The sequence below is a fragment of the Dipodomys merriami genome, unplaced genomic scaffold (genome assembly GCF_024711535.1).
Source record: "Dipodomys merriami isolate MVZ:Mamm:240054 unplaced genomic scaffold, mDipMer1.0.p SCAF_4, whole genome shotgun sequence".
Taxonomy (NCBI): Eukaryota; Metazoa; Chordata; class Mammalia; order Rodentia; family Heteromyidae; genus Dipodomys; species Dipodomys merriami.
This window is the reverse complement of record NW_027205603.1, coordinates 68,790,143-68,808,490: the sequence shown is the minus strand read 5'-3', so window position 1 is coordinate 68,808,490 and position 18,348 is coordinate 68,790,143. Positions and strand designations below refer to the sequence as shown.

At 37.8% G+C, this 18,348-nt stretch overlaps 1 pseudogene; it reads left to right on the top strand.

The window, feature by feature from the left end:
- The window catches only part of LOC138806160 (histone-lysine N-methyltransferase PRDM9-like), a 151,580-nt pseudogene extending 150,221 nt beyond the window's left edge, over positions 1-1,359 (top strand).
- The last annotated feature ends 16,989 nt before the right edge of the window (positions 1,360-18,348 follow it).

Below are 18,348 nucleotides of genomic sequence, written 5' to 3'. Positions count from 1 at the left end.
CAAGGTATTTGTATTCCCAGCTACTCCAGACAGGCTCCCCACCCAGTTCCCTGGCTCTCCTTGGGTCCTGCTGATAGCCTCCTGTTACTCTGGGGAATTATTGCTTGGGGGTTAGTTTCTATGCTCAGCACAAGATGACTTCTGGCAGAAAGCAGTTATATTTCTGAGAAATAAGAAAAAAATACCAGTCGAGAGGCAAAACAGAGGTCAGTCTGGACAATGTCACAGCCTTTACAAATAAATTTTCCAATTTTAAAGCAGCCACAGTCACAAACTTCCCGAGCTGAGCCTCTGGTGAGAGCACAGCCCCAGCCAGCCAGCATCTGGATTGTGGCTTCGCAGAGGCTCTAGCTACATCCTCCTCAAGCGCCTGGAGTCTCACAATACATGTTTGTATGGTTAACAATATTATTTTAGGCAGCTTTCAAAAATAAATGCAGAGACACTGGGTCTGCACTTTGGTCCCTATGAGGGCCAGATCACAGAAGATGAAGATGCAGACAACAGTGGGTACTCCTGGATGATCACAAAAGGGAGAAATCGCTAAGTGTATGTAGACGGAAACGATAAATCCCAGGACAACTGGATGAGGTGTGTGAACTGTGCCTGGTATGCTGAGGAGCAGAACCTGGTCTGAACCTGCGGTGTCATCAAGACACCCTGTGAGCTGCTGGTCTGGAATGGGGATGAGTATGGACAGCAACTGAGCATCAAGTGGGGCAGCAAGTGGAAGAAAGAGCTCACAGCAGAAACAGAACACAAACCAAAGATCCATCCTTGCACCTTGTGCTCTTTGGCCTTCTCCAGCCAGAAATTCCTCAGTCAACACATGGAGCACAGTCACCACTCACAGACCTTCCCAAGAACATCTTTCAGATAAAAACCTTCCAACCATGGGATCCCTGTTCAGGGGACCAGCTTCAGGAGCAACAACATTCATACAACTAGAATGACAAAGTTGCAGATCAAGAGACCAAAGGAATCACCAAACCGACACATAAAAAGTTAAGACATGGAGTTATTTCAAGGGTCTTTCCCAGCCCACTCAAAGGACAGATGGGGAGATCTGGAGAGACTGAGAAAATGATGGAGGACAAGCTTGGAACAGTCCAGAACGTGAATCCAGATGCTACAAGCAAATTATTAGTGAAAGCTGGAAGCTCAAGAATTACACAAGTAAAGAATAACAAATATGGGCAAGATTTCAGTGACAAGTCAAACCTCACCCAGCACCAGAGGACTCATACAGGGGAGAAGCCCTGTGTCCGCAGTGAGTGTGGGCGGGGCTTTACATGGAACTCACTCCTCACCCAGCACCAGAGGACACACACAGAACAAGCCCTATCTCAACAACCATAGAAATGACAAATGTAGCCACCACACATCTCCACACCCTAGTTCTGATGAGGCTTCAGAGGACATCTATTGGCCCTTTATAGTCAGTCCCCAAAAGTGTAATGTGATCAGAAATAATGGATTAAATAAACCCTCCACTTGAATGTTAAGGCATGAAATTAAATAAAAAAACAGAAATTTCTTAAGTGTTCAAGGGATACTCACTCACTGTTACCAAACTTCCCCTCCCTATGTTCTTCTTCATATCCTAATAAATGTCTGTTCTTACAAAAAAATTAATGCAAAGAGCTCCATGAACCAAACAAACAAACAAACAAAACACACAAACAAACAAACTATGAGCACTCTCCACCCATTTTTTCTCAGTGACACCCATGTAAATATCTTTTGAGGGCCTGTAACATTTATCCTTAAAGGGACTTGAATGAGTCTGAAACAAGTCAAGTGTGGACCACGCAAGAATATCCAAAGCAATAGTGAGATAAAGCAAGACCATTTTTCCACCCTCCACCCCATTTTATCATAATCACCATCATCATCATCATCAGCAGCAGCAGCAGCACAATTACAGGGCTGCAAATCAAACCCAGATCTACAGGCATGCTAGGTAAGCATTGTACCACTGAGCTACACATCAACCTTATTGTTTCCCACTCACATAGATAGGTTCACAACTTTCACAGGCTTCTTCCTATCCCTGCATTCCCCTATACACATACTCCCTTATACACACACTTTGCTTCCTGTAGCCAAGTGTCACTCCAGGAGATTTTTTTTCCCTAGTTCCCTTTCCTCTCTATTCTAGTTCTTTTAGAATTGATAGAGGTGAAGGAACCAGAAGAACCAACTGGCCATTTGAGGCTAAAGAAGAGCTTCTCACAGCACTGACCTTTGCCTTTGACCGATAAATACTTCCATTTTATCTTTATCCTTGAGGGATTATTGTAATGAAAAAGCTGTGTTGAAGGTTACTTTTTTCTCAGTGTATTGAAGCTACTAAAGTACTGTCTCCTGATTTCTGTAGAGAAATTAGCCATTGGAAGTTCTCATTCTTTTGTAGGAAAAGTGCTCTCTTATGACTTACATTTCTGCCACTCTCTGGGGTTTCTAAGGCCTTTTCTTTGCTTTTCATGTCCTACAGTTGTAGGGTGATGACCATGGTGTGTGTTTGCTTGAGTATTCTTATCCTTTTAGCTTCTCTTAAATCTGAACAACACTTGATCCTAGAAAAATTCCTAGCCACTCAGTCTTCAAATATTGTTTCTTCAAAATAAGTATTTTTGGTTCCTTCTGGAACTATAATTAAATACTCATTTGTCCTAATTTTATCTTCTCATTTTATCTTTGTATATTTTCCATCTGTGTGCCAAACTGTCCTGCATGCTAAGTACTTTCCTTGAGGGTTATATTTTAGTCCAGCAACTCTGGTCTCATCTCTGATTAAATCTTTGAGGCAATTCATCCATTGAGTCTTTGATAGCCCTCATTACTTTTTCCACTTTACAGATCTTGCTATCATTAAAGCTTCCAGTCTCTTATTTATGTAGCATATTCTCAATACCTTGGATTTTTTTTAACACTAAATGACTACTTTATTGTCTGTTTAGTTTAAATAACCACAGTTTTAGTGAAATAGATTTTTTAAATTGTGGGCTCAAGTTCCTTAGGATACTATTATTTTATTTTTACTCTGTGTTTATGCTTAGTTTTACAATGCCTTCATCCAGAAAGTACGTGCATTTGCTTTTAGAGGTAATTTAGGCTCTACTTTAAACTACTACTGTATGAGGACTTTCAATATAGATTTCTTTTCTATATACAGGCTAAAGCTAACAAACAAATAGCTTCACTATCTTGTTTTGTGGATTTCTGCTGGGTTCCAATGGAAACTTCTTGGCTTTATTTTTTTTATTTTTTTTATTTTTTGTCGGTCATGGGGCTTGAACTCTGGGCCTGGGCACTGTCCCTCAGCTCTTCAGCTCAAGGCGAGCACTCTACCACTTGAGCTACAGCGCCACTTCCGGTTTTCTGGTGGTTTATTGGAGATAGGAGTCTCACGGTCTTTCCTGCCCGGGCTGGCTTTGAACAGCGATCCTCAGATCTCAGCCTCCTGAGTAGCTAGGATTACAGGCATGAGCCACCAGCGCCCGGCTAACTTCTTGGCTTTAAACAGACATTACTCTCAGCTTCCAAGATGTAAGAGTTGTTTTGTTATTTCCCTTTTGTAAGGTCAAATTAAGTCCTAGCAAGTGCTGACATGTGAGCTTTAGTTTTAGCCACCCATTTTCTCTCAGATTTATGTTCTTCCCAGTTTCTCAACTTCTGGAATTGCTCTCAATTTCCTGCTTGATCTATGTTATAGTTCAAAACAATGATTTTTTTTTTTTTGCAGGAACTTTAAACTTCCTCTTCCTCCTCCTCCTCCTCCTCCTCCACCCCCCCCCCCCCCCCCCCCCCCCCCCCCCCCCCCCCCCGTCATGGGGCTTGAACTCTGGCCATGGGTGCTGTCCCTGAGCTCTTCAGCTCAAGGCAAGCGCTCTATCATTTGAGCCACAGCACTGCTTCCGGTTTTCTGGTGGTTAATTGGAGATAAGAGTCTCAGGGACATTCCTGCCCGTGCTGACTTTGAACCACAATCCTTAAATCTCAGCCTTCTGAGTAGCTAGGATTACAAGTGCCTGGCTAACTTTAAACTTCTTATACCAGAAATGTTGTACAGATATTTTATACTCAGCTATAATTATAGCTGAGTATATAATTAAATCTATGCCTGGTTAATGCTCTCTTTTCTTCATAAATTATTATTATTTTGGTCAGTCATAAGGCTTGAACTCTGGGCCTGGGCGCTGTCCCTTCAGCTCAAGGTGAGTGCTCTACTGCTTGAGCCTCAGCACCACTTCTAGGTTTTTTTTTTTTCTAGTGGTTAATTGGAGATAAGAGTCTCATGGAATAAACATTGTTGTGCTGGTAGCTTTAGTGTGGTCTTGTTTGTAAACATTTGGGTAAATGCCCAAAAGTGGGATTGCTGGGTCATAGGGGAGCTCTATGTGAAGTCTTTTGAGGAACCTCCATACTGCTTTCCAAAGTGGTTGAACAAGTTTACATTCCCACCAACAATGAAGTAAGGTTCCCTTCTGTCCACATCCCCTCCAGCATCTGTTGTTGTTAGAGTTCTTGATTTTTGCTGTTCTAACTGGAGTGAGGTGATATCTCAATGTTGTTTTGATTTGCATTTCTTTTATGGCTAGGGAGGTTGAGCATTTCTTCATGTGTTTATTGGCCATCCTTCTTTCTTCTTCAGAGAAGTTTTTCTTTAAGTCTTTAGCCCACTTATTTATTGGGCAGTTGTTTCTTTGAGGATTTGTTGTTGGGGGATTTAATTTTTTGAGTTCCAAGTATATTTTAGATATGAGACCCTTGTCCGTTGTATGGCTAGTGGGCAGATGTTAGGAAAATGAACGCTTAGATATGTATTTAAATGTTTTTTTTCTTTCATGCATTTGTTTCTAACGCATTTATAAGGTTATTTCTTTGTTGCTTTGTATGTCCCTCCCCCACAATATAACCCCTGCTTTCACTATATTTGATGTCGGTATAATTTGTGGAGGAAATGGGGAAAAACAAGTCGCTTAAGGATACAGGTGGACCCGTTGCAACAATGAGAAGTACAAATTGTCATGTCGAAAACGAACTTTACAACTTTGGTGTGGGGGTGGGGGTGGAGATGGGGGAGGGGGTGGGGGGAATTGGGTGGGAGGGCCGGGGGAGGCTGGGAAGGGATGTGAAGGGTAAACAAAGGAGGAGGCTGCAATGCTTGATAAGAAATGTACTCATTATCTTGCCCATGTAATTGTAACCCCTCTGTACAGTATGTTCACAAATAAAATAAAATAAAATAAAATAAATAATTAAAAAAAAAGTCTCATGGACTTTCCTACCCGGGCTGGCTTTAAACCGTGATCCTCAGATCTCAGTCTCCTGAGTAGCTACGATTACAGGCATGAGCCACTGGGATCTGGTTTCTTAATAAATTATTTATTGAGAAACTATTATGTTAAAATACTTTAATAGACCCGGGATATATAAAAAGCTGATTAAAAACTCTCATAAAACAGATTGTGTAGTGTGTGAGATAAGTGGATAAAAATGACCATACAGATTAGAAATGAGGTGTGAAAAATACAGGCAGTGGTTGGAGGGCTGAAGGAGGCCTTGATTAGAGCTGGAGAATTAGCTGGTCAAGGCTTCCCAGAGAAAGTAGCATCTGACATTATTTCCAACAATACATAATTCTTGTAAAATTTTCCCCTCATCTTTCAGATTTTCTTTGCAACTTTGAAAAAAATGATACTTTTTACTTCTGTAGACATGATATTTCCTGTGTGTGAATTTTATTTTTTAAGAATGATAAGAAAATAAGAAACAGATGAGGTGTTACTCTCTTGTTTTGACCACATTAATTTCATCAGTCTTATTTTTTCGATCCTCCTTACCCCAGGTCCACTGACATGGTCATACTGCCCTCTGGCTGAATAATGTAGCAATGATTTCCTACTATGTCTGTAAAATAGACAGATTGTCCACCATGTAACTCAAGTATGTAAGGAAAGAAGAAAGTATAATTATATGTCAAGCTTCATAAGCTAATTAGCTCTTTGAAACAGGACACACATCAGAGAACTTTTGCTTTCATTTTAATTAAATTTTATTTTTTAATTTTATAGACTTTAAATAAACAAACAGACAAAAAAGGATGCTATATTAAAAAGGGAGATTTTTTTTTGGGGGGGGGCGGTCGTGGGGCCTGAACTCTGGGCCTAGGCGCTGTCCCTCAGCTCTTCAGCTCAAGGCTAGCGTTCTACCACTTGAGCCACAGCACCACTTCTGGCTTTTTTTCTTTTTCTTTTTTTTTTTTTTTATTGTGAAAACACTGTACAGAGGGGTTACAATTACATGGACAAGATAATGAGTACATTTCTTATCAAGCATTGTAGCCTCCTCCTTTGGAACACAGTTCGAACAACAAAGGCATTTAAAATCGAAAGAAAATGCACAAGGAAGATAGTTGAGTAATGTCTAGTTTATTTCTCAGCCCTGATCCAGTGCATTTGAATAGGTTCTGGAACTCTGTTCTTTTATAATATTGAATTAAGTGTAGAAAAAAAATGAGGAAAATGACTGTCAAGCCATGTTTGGATTCATGTTTTCCTGTGTCTCCTAGGTAAATCTTTTCTTGGAATCCATTTAATCTTGGATACCATAATTATGCATTTTCCAGTACAGCATTATAGATACTTGAAATAGAACATTTTGCTCTAGCTAATGGATTAGCATTCTCACATCTTGTATTAAAAAGCTATTATCATTTACTTCTGATAATAACCTCTTAGGGAAAAATGCACATTTATATAATTTTTCACTGGGTAAATATTTATGCCTCCATTTCTTTGTGTATTCTTTATAAGCCGTAGACTTACAATATGTTACATTTCCATTTTCTCATTTGCTGCATTAATTATGAAAAAGAAGGTAAGGGATGATGGGATTTGTTAAGTAATTTGTGCTCTTTCAGCTTGCTCTGAGTTGTTGTTCTGAAGCATGCAAAATACTGTAGAGGCCTGTATCAATTGTAGCTGCTCTGATACCATCCTTTCCCACATAGAGAAGGTTTAGGAAAAAAAGAAAGATCAAATCTCTCAATGCTTTCTGACCAGCAATCCACACACAGGAAAAAAAACAGTAAATATTGGTATATATTGGATTAATATATAAATATGTGTGAATATAAATATGTAGATAGTCCAGAAGGTAGGAAACTTGAGGGAGTGCACATCACTGAAGTATGAGAATATTTACTTCAAGAATAATAGCTAGAAGTATTATGTGGCTGGGTTAAAGGCTGCTTATAAGAGAACAATGGAAAGTGTACTCTTCACAACAATAACATTCCCAAGGATTCTATTCACCAAACAAGGCTCTCTAAGACAGTGAAGTGATTGTAGGAGTTGGCAAAGCTTATTCCATACTTCAGCTACTTTTTGTTTTGCCTATGGAGGGTCTCTATTCAGGCAGCTCTGTCCTGCTCTTCTCTTTATTTTTGTTATACAGTAACTTGTTTGGTGGGTAAATGCATTCATCTTTTACAAGAACAAGAGAAATGGCATTTCTTAAACCATTTTAGAATACAAAAACATTAAATGAAAGGTAGAAAACTCAATTATAATCATGTATTTAATATACTATGCAACAAAATATTTAGGGACACAACTTATACTTCATTAGATTTATTTGTAGCATAAGGTGTTATTTTAAAAATCTGGTAACATAATTGTTCATAACTTTTTAGGAACACTAAAGAAATATCTAAGCTGACTGCTGATGGATTAGGCTTGTAATCCTAGCTACTCAGGAGGCTGAAACTTGAAGTTCATGATATGAAGCCAGTCCAGACAGAAAAATCCATGAGACTATCTTCTAATTAGGAACAAAAGCTGCTGAACTGGGTGGATGGCTCAAGCAAGAGGTGCCAGCTGTAACTGGAAAAAAGTCATGCAAGAGACTGATGCTCTAAGTTTGGTCTGAACCTTGGCTCTAGCAATCAAAAATGTCCAGCAAGTTCTCTTGGTTTTCCCACACTTTGGACACTGAAGATGAAGGAAGCAATAAGCAGCGGAAGCAGCAGACACAGCAGAAAGTGGAGTCGTAGAACGTTTACTTCATTTGATGTCTTCGCTAGTGGCAACGCAGACTGTGAGCTGCAACACTGGTGGACTGAATTCAGTATTTGCTCTCCATGAGTGGTATTCTGGGCTTTTCTACTACCTGTCCATGAGCAGCAGCTCTTTTGGAGACATCAAGTCATGGAAGGACAATACCTTGAGTGAGGGTCCTAGAAAAACAGCTGGACTTCTGACTTCATCATACTCTTTAGTTTACCTATCATTTCTAACACTGTGCAGGCTGGTGATGTGAGAATTTCTGTAAAAGGGACACTTATGTATTATTAGAAGCCCAGATTAAATAGGTAATAATCACAAACACATGTAATCCTTTACGACTTAAAGACATCAGAAATATTTGTGAAGATTTTAATACCTAGAAATTAACTTAACCAAAGAAGTGAAGGACCTCCATGACGAAAACTTTAAAAACTTGAAAAAGGAAATCAAAACAGAACTTAGAAAGTGGCAAAAACTCCCATGCTCCTGGATTGGAAAGATCAACATTGTGAAAATGGCAATACTTCCCAAGGCTATCTACAAATTCATGTGATACCTATCAAAATTCCAACCTCATTCTTCAAGGAAATAGAAGAGGCAATCCAAAAATTCATATGGAACAATAAAAGACCCTGAATAGCAAAAACTATACTCAACAGAAAGAACACTGCTGGAGGACTATCAATACCAAATTTCAAACTCTACTATAAAGCCATAGTAATCAAAACGGCTTGGTACTGGCACAAGAACAGACCTCAGAACCAATGGAATAGAATTGAAAACTCAGAAATGAACCTACAGACCTATAGCCAGCTAATCTTTGATAAGGGAGCTAAAACAATAGAATGGAAGAAAGACAGCCTCTTCAGTAAATGGTGCTGGCAAAATTGGCTAACTACTTGTAGAAAACTAAGATAGATCCTTATATATCAGCTTGCGCCAGAATCAACTCCAAATGGATCAAAGACCTCTGAGTCAAAGCAGACACTCTGAAAACATTACAGGATGGAATAGGAGAAACCCTAGGTTTCCTTGGCGCAGGCCGAAATTTTCTTAATAGAGACCCAGAAACACAACAAATCAAAGAAAGGTTGGACAAATGGGATTGCATGAAGTTGCAGAGCTTCTGCATGGCAAAGGACATAGCTAGCAAGATCAATAGAAAGCCCACAGATTGGGAGAAGATCTTCACTAGCCATACAACAGACAAGGGTCTCATATCTAAAATATACTTGGAACTCAAAAAATTAAATCCCCCAACAACAAATCCTCAAAGAAACAACTGCCCAGTAAATAAGTGGGCTAAAGACTTAAAGAGAAACTTCTCTGAAGAGGAAAGAAGGATGGCCAATAGACACATGAAGAAATGCTCAACCTCCCTAGCCATAAAAGAAATGCAAATCAAAACAACATTGAGGTACCACCTCACTCCAGTTAGAATGGCTAACATCAAGAACTCTAATAACAACAGATGCTGGAGGGGATGTGGACAGAAGGGAACCTTACTGCATTGTTGGTGGGAGTGTAAACTTGTTCAACCACTTTGGAAAGTAGTATGGAGGTTCCTCAAAAGACTCCACATAGAGCTCCCCTATGACCCAGCAATCCCACTTTTGGGATTTACCCAAATGTTTACAAACAAGAACACACTAAAGCTACCAGCATGACTATGTTTATTGCAGCACTATTTACTATAGCTAAGATATGGAACCAACCCAGATGCCCCTCAGTAGATGAATGGATCAAGAAAATGTAGTATATATACACATGGGAATTCTATGCCTCCATCAGAAAGAATGACATTTCCCCATTTGTTAGGAAATGGAAAGGCTTGGAAAAAATTATATTAAGTGAAGTAAGCCAGGCCCAAAGAAACATAGGTCCCATGGTTTCCCTTATTTGTAATATCTAGTATATGTCTGAGTCAAGCACAAAAGGTCAGATAAGTGATGTTAGGGAAATGAACCCTAAGATATGTATCCAAATGTTTTTTTTTCTTTCATGCGATTGTTTCTAACACATTTATAAGATTATTTCTTTGTTGCTTTGTATGTCCCTCCCCCACAGTATAAATCCTGCTTTCACTGTATTTGATATCAGTATAATTTGTGGAGGGGAAGGGGAAAAACAAATCGTTTAAATAGGGATACAGGTGGACCAGTTGCAACAATGAGATGTACAAGTAGTTATGTCGAAAATGAACTTTACAACTCTGGTGGAGGGGGGGGAGCGGGGAGGATTGGGGGGCGACAGGGAGAATATGGGAAGGGGAAACAAAGGAGGAGGCTACAATGCTTGATAAGAAATGTACTCATTATCTTGCCCATGTTATTGTAACCCATCAGTACAGTATTTTCACAATAAAAAAAAAGAGTACAAAAAAAAGAACAAGGAAAAATGGCCAATAGATGCATGAAGAAATGTTCAGCATCTCTAGTCATAAAGGAAATGTAAATCAAACCAACACTTGGATTCCTCTTCACCTAGTTAGAATAGCCATTAGCAAGAAAACTAACAATATCAAATGCTAGCAAGAAACTCTAATATACTGTTAATGGGAACATAAGCTTGTTCAACAACTATGGAAAATAGCATAACGATTGCAGGGGAAACAATGAGGAGGCAACAATTCTTGATAAGAAATGTACTCGTACAAAAAAAAAAAGAAGAAGAAAAAGAAATGTACTCATTATCTTGCCCCTGTAATTGTAACTCCTCTGTACAGTATTCTCACAATAAAAAAAGAAAAAGAAAAAGATGCATCCACATGAAATAAAAGTTAAATTTTTTATATTAAAAAAAGTACATTTTTAGAGGGTGTAGAAAAAAAATTTAATCAAAGAACTACCCTAAGGCCCAGCAATTCCACTCCGGGGCACTTATATAATAGAACACAAACAAGGTGACAATAAAGCCATCAGCACAACCATGTTCACTATAGCACTATTCACCATAACCAAGATAAGGAATCAGCCCAGATGTCCGCAATGAACAATGATCAAGAAAATCTGGTGTTATATACACAATGGAATTTTATTCATCTATTAGAAAAAATTATATATTATTCATAAGGAAATAGACATTTTTTTAATTACATGAAGTGAAAAAGCCAGACCCAAAGAGACAAAGGTTAGTTTCTCTTATTTATAGTAGCTAGACTGTACCTATAAATCTGTAAGTTAAAAGGCTGGGTGGTATGCAAGTGATTACAAATGAATTAACTGAAGTATATAATAGACTCTATAGAATGTTCAAATAGTATAATTTTTTAGAAAGACTAAATCAAAGCCCAACAATACAAGCACCAAGAAATGGGTATTTATAAGGGGAGAGGATGGAGGCAAGGGGAAAATTTAGATAAATAAAGGAGGAAAATGCAGTCAAGAAGTCATTGTATATAACACAAAATTAAGAAAAGCAAGGTATGGGGTGAGTGGATGGGGGGGTGAAAGTATTGAAAGGGGTGACATTGTTCAAGATACATTGTATTCATAAACTGCTTTGTTATATGGCACTGCCTTTGTACAACCACTTAAACATAATGAAAGACTTTTTTTAATTGTGTCCTTTGCCTAATGAGAAAGTAGGGGTGCTTTAGACTTGAGCAACAAGCCACATTTGAAGTAGACCTGGACTTCTAGAAGAGACAATAATAAAAATTAATGAAACAGTAATTTTTAAAAAAGCAAAAAATGAAATATTTGTGAAGATTTTAACTACAACTCACACCCATTTAGTTGTGGCCCGTGGGCTGGCTTTGAACCCTTCCACTTGTGACTTGGAGTTTCAACTCTTGAATTTTGTGATCTTTACTCCATGATCACAGGTATGGATGGATAATATTTACCTATGTGTCAAGTTATCAGACATTATACAAATAAATTGGAAATTGAAGTTCATTTATTAGTATTTTTTCTAGTAACCAGGAAATATTTATAATTTTCTTTCTTGTAAAATGACAATTTACATTTATAGAAGGTTTTAAATACTTCATTTTACTTGGTCTTATACTAAGTGGTAGTTTTCACACCATTTTTGCATATTAAAAACAAGCCACAATGGGTTATCTAAAATAAAAATAAGTACCTTTCTTGGGCTGAGACTGTCTTAAAACAGTCTTGGATTTATTTATTTATTTATTTATTTAAAATATCAGCATTTGTGGTTAAGTTTTACCATTGAATGAAGTTCCTATACACTAAATGATGAATCTTTTCTGGACAGTACATTGTTTCTGGATTTTCTCTAGTATAATTTCTCAAAGGTTTCTCTCATTGAAATTAAACTACATTTATAATTTCTGAAAATGGCAAAATGTAAATACGATTTGGCGATGTGTAAGTCTTGAATCTTCAGTTTTTTGATTATTTCCTTGTTTAATTATACAGCACCATCTAGTGGCTAAATTATTGAAATATTATTGCAAAACAGAAAATTCATCAGAATAATATCCAATTATTTTTGACAATAAACAAGGTTTATTCATTATAAGTTTGAATGATTACTGAATTCTTCGTTCTAATTATGTCTAATTCTAAAACTAAGCAACCCAGAAAGTATAACAAATTTTAACTTTTTGTCATATATACTTGTTTTCATTAATATATCTACAGGTTTATTTCCATAATTTTAATACTGCCGTTTTTAAAGGCGAATAAAAAACTTTTGGGGACATGTACCTTGTGATGTATTTTAATTCACTCACTGAAATTATCCTCTCAAACTTTTCTTTTAAAATAGTCTTTTTAAAGGACCTGTTGTCTATGAATTTATTTTAAAATATTATTCATAGCATAACTACAAAATTAGCAAGGGGCGTATGGAGAATCGCATGTAACTGTTACACTATTACGATTTTTAGACCCAATAGTAAGCAAGAGGCATTGATTTACTATGTAATGCTACTGCCCTCTTGTGGTTCTAGTACACATTTCCCTTGGTGAAGAGCGCCCCGAGAAATAATACTTAGATCATTTGAAGAGGAAACAAATATAAGCTATTTTCACATACAGAAATATAATAATCAGTTTGCTTACTCTCATGTTGGAGGACTAGAATGTCCAATTAATTTAATAATATCATCAATACAAAGCTGTGACGAACCTGCTTTTAAATATAAATCTGATTTAAATATAATCACGAATCTCTTTCACACAACTATTAGGATCCCTCACCAGTCCTATGAAGTTAGTTTTGGAAATGCTGTAGTAAATTAACATCTTTCAACTAAAACGATGTAGTCAGTCTAAGCCAAATTCTTCTAATGTTTGATGAAGAATAAACAGCTTCCAAAATACAATTAAAAAAGGAAAAAAAAACTTCCTTAATTTTGCTTCTAGTTTTGCTTGGGATGCATTCAGGAGCCGGTTCCAAGGTCCCGAACGCGCATGAACCTTGCGGAAACATAAGGCCCCAGCAATTGCGGTGCTGAATGGGGAACAAGCGTTAGGTACCCATTCCAAACAGAGGCGCCAAGGGCCGCCTCTGCAAGTTGGCTCTACTGAGCTGTGGTCCTTTCCAGACTTCTCCACAGGAACAGAACTGATTTTCCAAGAGCGGCCTGGCTCTGGGTTTACATTCCTCACCTTGGATTCTGAGTGTTATCATGGATTAAGGGAAAACAAGGAAGAAACAAAGGGACTGCCTGGTAACGCCAGACTTTGTTGTCTAACTCGGTCAAATGTCCTTCGGCCATTCTTTCCAGCAATGGACCACAGGGCACCCACCATTAGCAAAACGCAATTCTGTTCCTGTTAAGGAAAAAGGAAACGGTTGGCCAACCGCTGGTGGTTCATACCAGTAATCCTAGCTAGTCCGGAGGCTGAGAGTTGAGGATTGCATTTCGAAGCCAGCACTGGTTGGAAAGTCTGCAAGGCTCTTATCTCCAATAAACTACTCAGAAAAAGCCGGAAGTGGCGCTGTGGCTCACGTCTTAGAGCGCTAGCCTTGAGCACAAAGAAAGTCTGGGACAGAGCCCAGCCCCAGAGTTGAAGCTTTAGGACCAGTTTAAAAAACAAATCGTTTATGTTCGGCTTTCATTTATTTAGCCCCACAGCAATCAAAATTAACATAAAATGATGCTTTAGGGATTTGCTTTTGGTTCCTCACCTAGAGTTACTCAGGTTTATATGATCTTCAAGTGTGGACGTTTCTTTGTAGACAGCAATTTTGAAGGGAGGACTTCGCCCAAGTGGTTTGCTTTGATGAGTGGACATTTCCCTTCTCTCTTATTCTTTCCTGGAGAAATGTCAGTCGTTTATCTACAGTCCCATGAACATTTTTGCTTGAAAGAAAAAGCCAAATTGGCAACAGAAATGACATAGATCAACTCAGCATTTTCAGGCTATTCCTCAAGAGCCCATTTCCCGTTCCTTTAGATTTTATATATATATATATATATATATATATATATATATATATATATATATATATAATTTGCAAGGGGAGAGGCAAGGGCTTGAATGGGCTGGCTTAGAATCTTACCTACACTTGGCATAACTTGATCAACCATGCACTGAAGAAGTTTGTCTCTGGTCCCTGGTCCAACTTTCTGATCAGTTAAAGACACTTATTTTCTTACATGGATGTCTTCTGTTTGTTCCTGTTCGGAACAGGGAATCGGTGCATGGTGACTGGAAAGCAGAGAAGATTTAGGAGTTCATGTCCTGGTTACATAGCTCCATAACTCCATCCTGGTCTAGATACAGACCTGCCATATATTCAGTCTATGAGGAGCTCCACATTTCCAGATTTTACTCAGCTCTCTCTAGAGACAAGGAGCCTCATGTGAGGTACCACAAGACCCTGACACTGTCAGCCTGTCTTCTCCAGGGAACCCTCATCATCATGCCAATAGAGATACTTTCAGTGCTAGACAATACCCATTGTATCTAGTGGTATCTAGTGGAGATGCCAGTCACCTGAGTTGATGCTATTTGACTGCTATCTGCCACCTCCATGATATTAAGGCCAAATCACAACCACACAAGAAAAGGCTTTTCAGCATCTAACCTCTTGTTGGTTGGCCCTCCCTGGAAGGTAAATAAGAGATTTATTTTTAACTTCATGAGGGATTGAAGTTTGAAATAGATTATATTTTTAGTCCTACTTTATATTTTATATTTTTATGCTTTATATTTTAATCTTAGAGAAGTTACCAAAATAGTTTAATTTCTCCATATAACTTTTATCAAGCTTGATCTTTTACAAATGCAATAGAATTTTGTAAACTGAGGTATGGAAACTGGTAAAAAATATTATCTTGACTAAAATACATACCAAGAAAAAAGCCTGAGGTCACCAGTTATTTCACTAATGTGTTTTTTTTTTTTTCCCAACCCACGTTTCATTTAGTTTCTCGTTGTCTCTTGTCTCCTCTATTCAGTTCAGCAAGTGTTCTTTTGAGATTACTGGTCAGTTGCTGTGTAGACTGTTCTCTCTTGGTTTGACTTTGCCAGTGTTTTCTCATGATTAGATTGGAGACATGTATTTTGGCAAGAACATCACAAAGCTGAAGTCCTTTTCCCACTGTTATATCAAGAGGAGCATAATGTTGATGTCTTATTATTGGTGATGTTAATAAGAACTTGGTTCAGATGGTACTTTGGGGCTTTCTCCCTATAAATGTACTATTTTCCCGTTGTTATTAATAAATAGTTTTAGGAGAGATTCTGATAGTACACCAATACCACTTTCTCTTCAAATGTTTGCCCACTAATGTTGGCTTTTTGCCTACCACAATTATTACTATGGTATTATAATAGTGAATTATAATAGTGATATTCTTATTTCCCATATTCCCTTTACATTTAGTACTTGGCATTCTTCTGAAGGAAGAACACAAATGTATTATTATGTTCCTGTATAGAGAGGGAAAGTTAATTCCAGTTGCTTTACAGTTTACCAGGTCTCAATAATTTCTTTTTTTTTTTTTGGTGTTTACTTTTTTTTAATTGTGAAAATACTGTACAGAAGGGTTACAATTACATGGGTAAGATAATGAGTACATTTCTTATCAAGCATTGTAGCCTCCTCCTTTGTTTCCCCTTCCCATCCCTTCCCATCCTCACGCCTGCCTCCCCACCCAATACTCCCTGACCCCCCCCCCCCCCCACGCACGAAAGTTGTAAAGTTCGTTTTCGACATAAAGGCTTGTACATATCATTGTTGCAATGGGTCCACCTGTATCCCTATTTAAACGATTTGTTTTTCCCCTTCCCCTCCACAAATATACCGACATCAAATACAGTGAAAGCAGGGTTTATACTGTGGGAGAGGGACATACAAAGCAACAAAGAAATAATCTTATAAATGTGTTAGAAACAATCATGTGAAAGAAAAAAAATCTGAATACATATCTTAGGGTTCATTTCCCTAACATCATCTTATCTGCCCTTTTCTGCTTGACTCAGACATATACTAGATATTGCAAATAAAGGAAACCATGGGGCCTATGTTTCTTTGGGCCTGGCTTACTTCACTTAATATAATTTTTTCCAAGCCTTTTTATTTCCTAACAAATGGGGCAATATCATTCTTTCTGATGGAGGCATAGAATTCCATTGTGTATTTATACCACATTTTCTTGATCCATTCATCTACTGAGGGGCATCTGGGTTGGTTCCATATCTTAGCTATAGTAAATAATGCTGCAATAAACATAGTTGTGCTGGTAGTTTTAGTGTGGTGTTGTTTGTAAACATTTGGGTAAATGTTTGTAAACATTTGGGTAAATCCCAAAAGTGGGATTGCTGGGTCATAGGGGAGCTCTATGTGGAATCTTTTGAGGAACCTCCATACTGCTTTCCAAAGTGGTTGAACAAGTTTACACTCCCACCAACAAATGCAGTAAGGTTCCTTCTGTCTACATCCCCTCCAGCATCTGTTGTTATTAGAGTTCTTGATTTTAGCCATTCTAACTGGGGTGAGGTGGTATCTCAATGTTGTTTTGATTTGCATTTCTTTTATGGCTAGGGAGGTTGAGCATTTCTTCATGTGTCTATTGGCCATCCTTCTTTCTTCTTCAGAGAAATTTCTCTTTAAGTCTTTAGCCCACTTATTTATTGGGCAGTTGTTTCTTGGAAGATTTGTTGTTGGGGGATTTAATTTTTTGAGTTCCAAGTATATTTTAGATATGAGACCCTTGTCCATTGTATGGCTAGTGAAAATCTTCTCCCAATCCGTGGGCTTTCTATTGATCTTGCTAGCTATGTCCTTTGCCACGCAGAAGCTCTGCAACTTCATGCAATCCCATTTGTCCAACCTTTCTTTGATTTGTTGTGTTTCTGGGTCTCTATTAAGAAAATTTTGGCCTGTGCCAAGGAGAGCTAGGGTTTCTCCTATTCCATCCTGTAATGTTTTCTGAGTGTCTGCTTTGACTCAGAGGTCTTTGATCCATTTGGAGTTGATTCTGGTGCAGGGTGATATATACGGATCTAGCTTTAGTTTTCTACAAGTAGTGAACCAATTTTGCTAGCACCATTTAATGAAGAGGCTGTCTTTCTTCCATTCTATTTTTTTAGCTCCCTTATCAAAGATTAGATGGGTTTTCAATTCTATTCCATTGGTCCTGAGGTCTGTTCTTGTGCTAGTACCAAGCTGTTTTGATTACTATGGCTTTATAGTAGAGTTTGAAATTTGGTATTGATATTCCTCCAGCAGTGTTCTTTCTGTTGAGATCATTTTTGCTATTCAGATTGCCTCTTCTATTTCCTTGGAGAATGAGGTTGGAATTTTGATAGGTATCTCCTTGAATTTGTAGATAGCGTTGGGAAGCATTGACATTTTCACGATATTGATCTTTCCAATCTAAGAGCATAGGAGTTTTTGCCACTTTCTAAGTTCTGTTTTGATTTCCTTTTTCAAGTTTTTAAAGTTTTTATCATAGAGGTCCTTCACTTCTTTGGTTAAGTTAATTCCTAGGTATTTTATTTTTTGTGGGGCTATTACGAATGGAGTTGCTTTCCTAATTTCAGCCACACTTTTCTCATTTTTTTTTTTTTTTGGCGAAGTAATTGCAAAAAGATATTGGGCTCTCGTAGTGTTTTTAATTCCTATTTTTCTAATGATGATTTCTATTCCTCCAATAGTATTGAGTGTATTTTAATACACATGTTTATTTTCTGACTATCTTTTTACATGATGTATGTCTGTTCTTATCCTCTGCCCATTTTTATATCGGATCATTTCATTTTGTCATTATACAGTTACACATTGAATAGATGTACTTATCAGAAATGTGGTTTGAAAATACTGTCTCCTCATCTTATCTTTT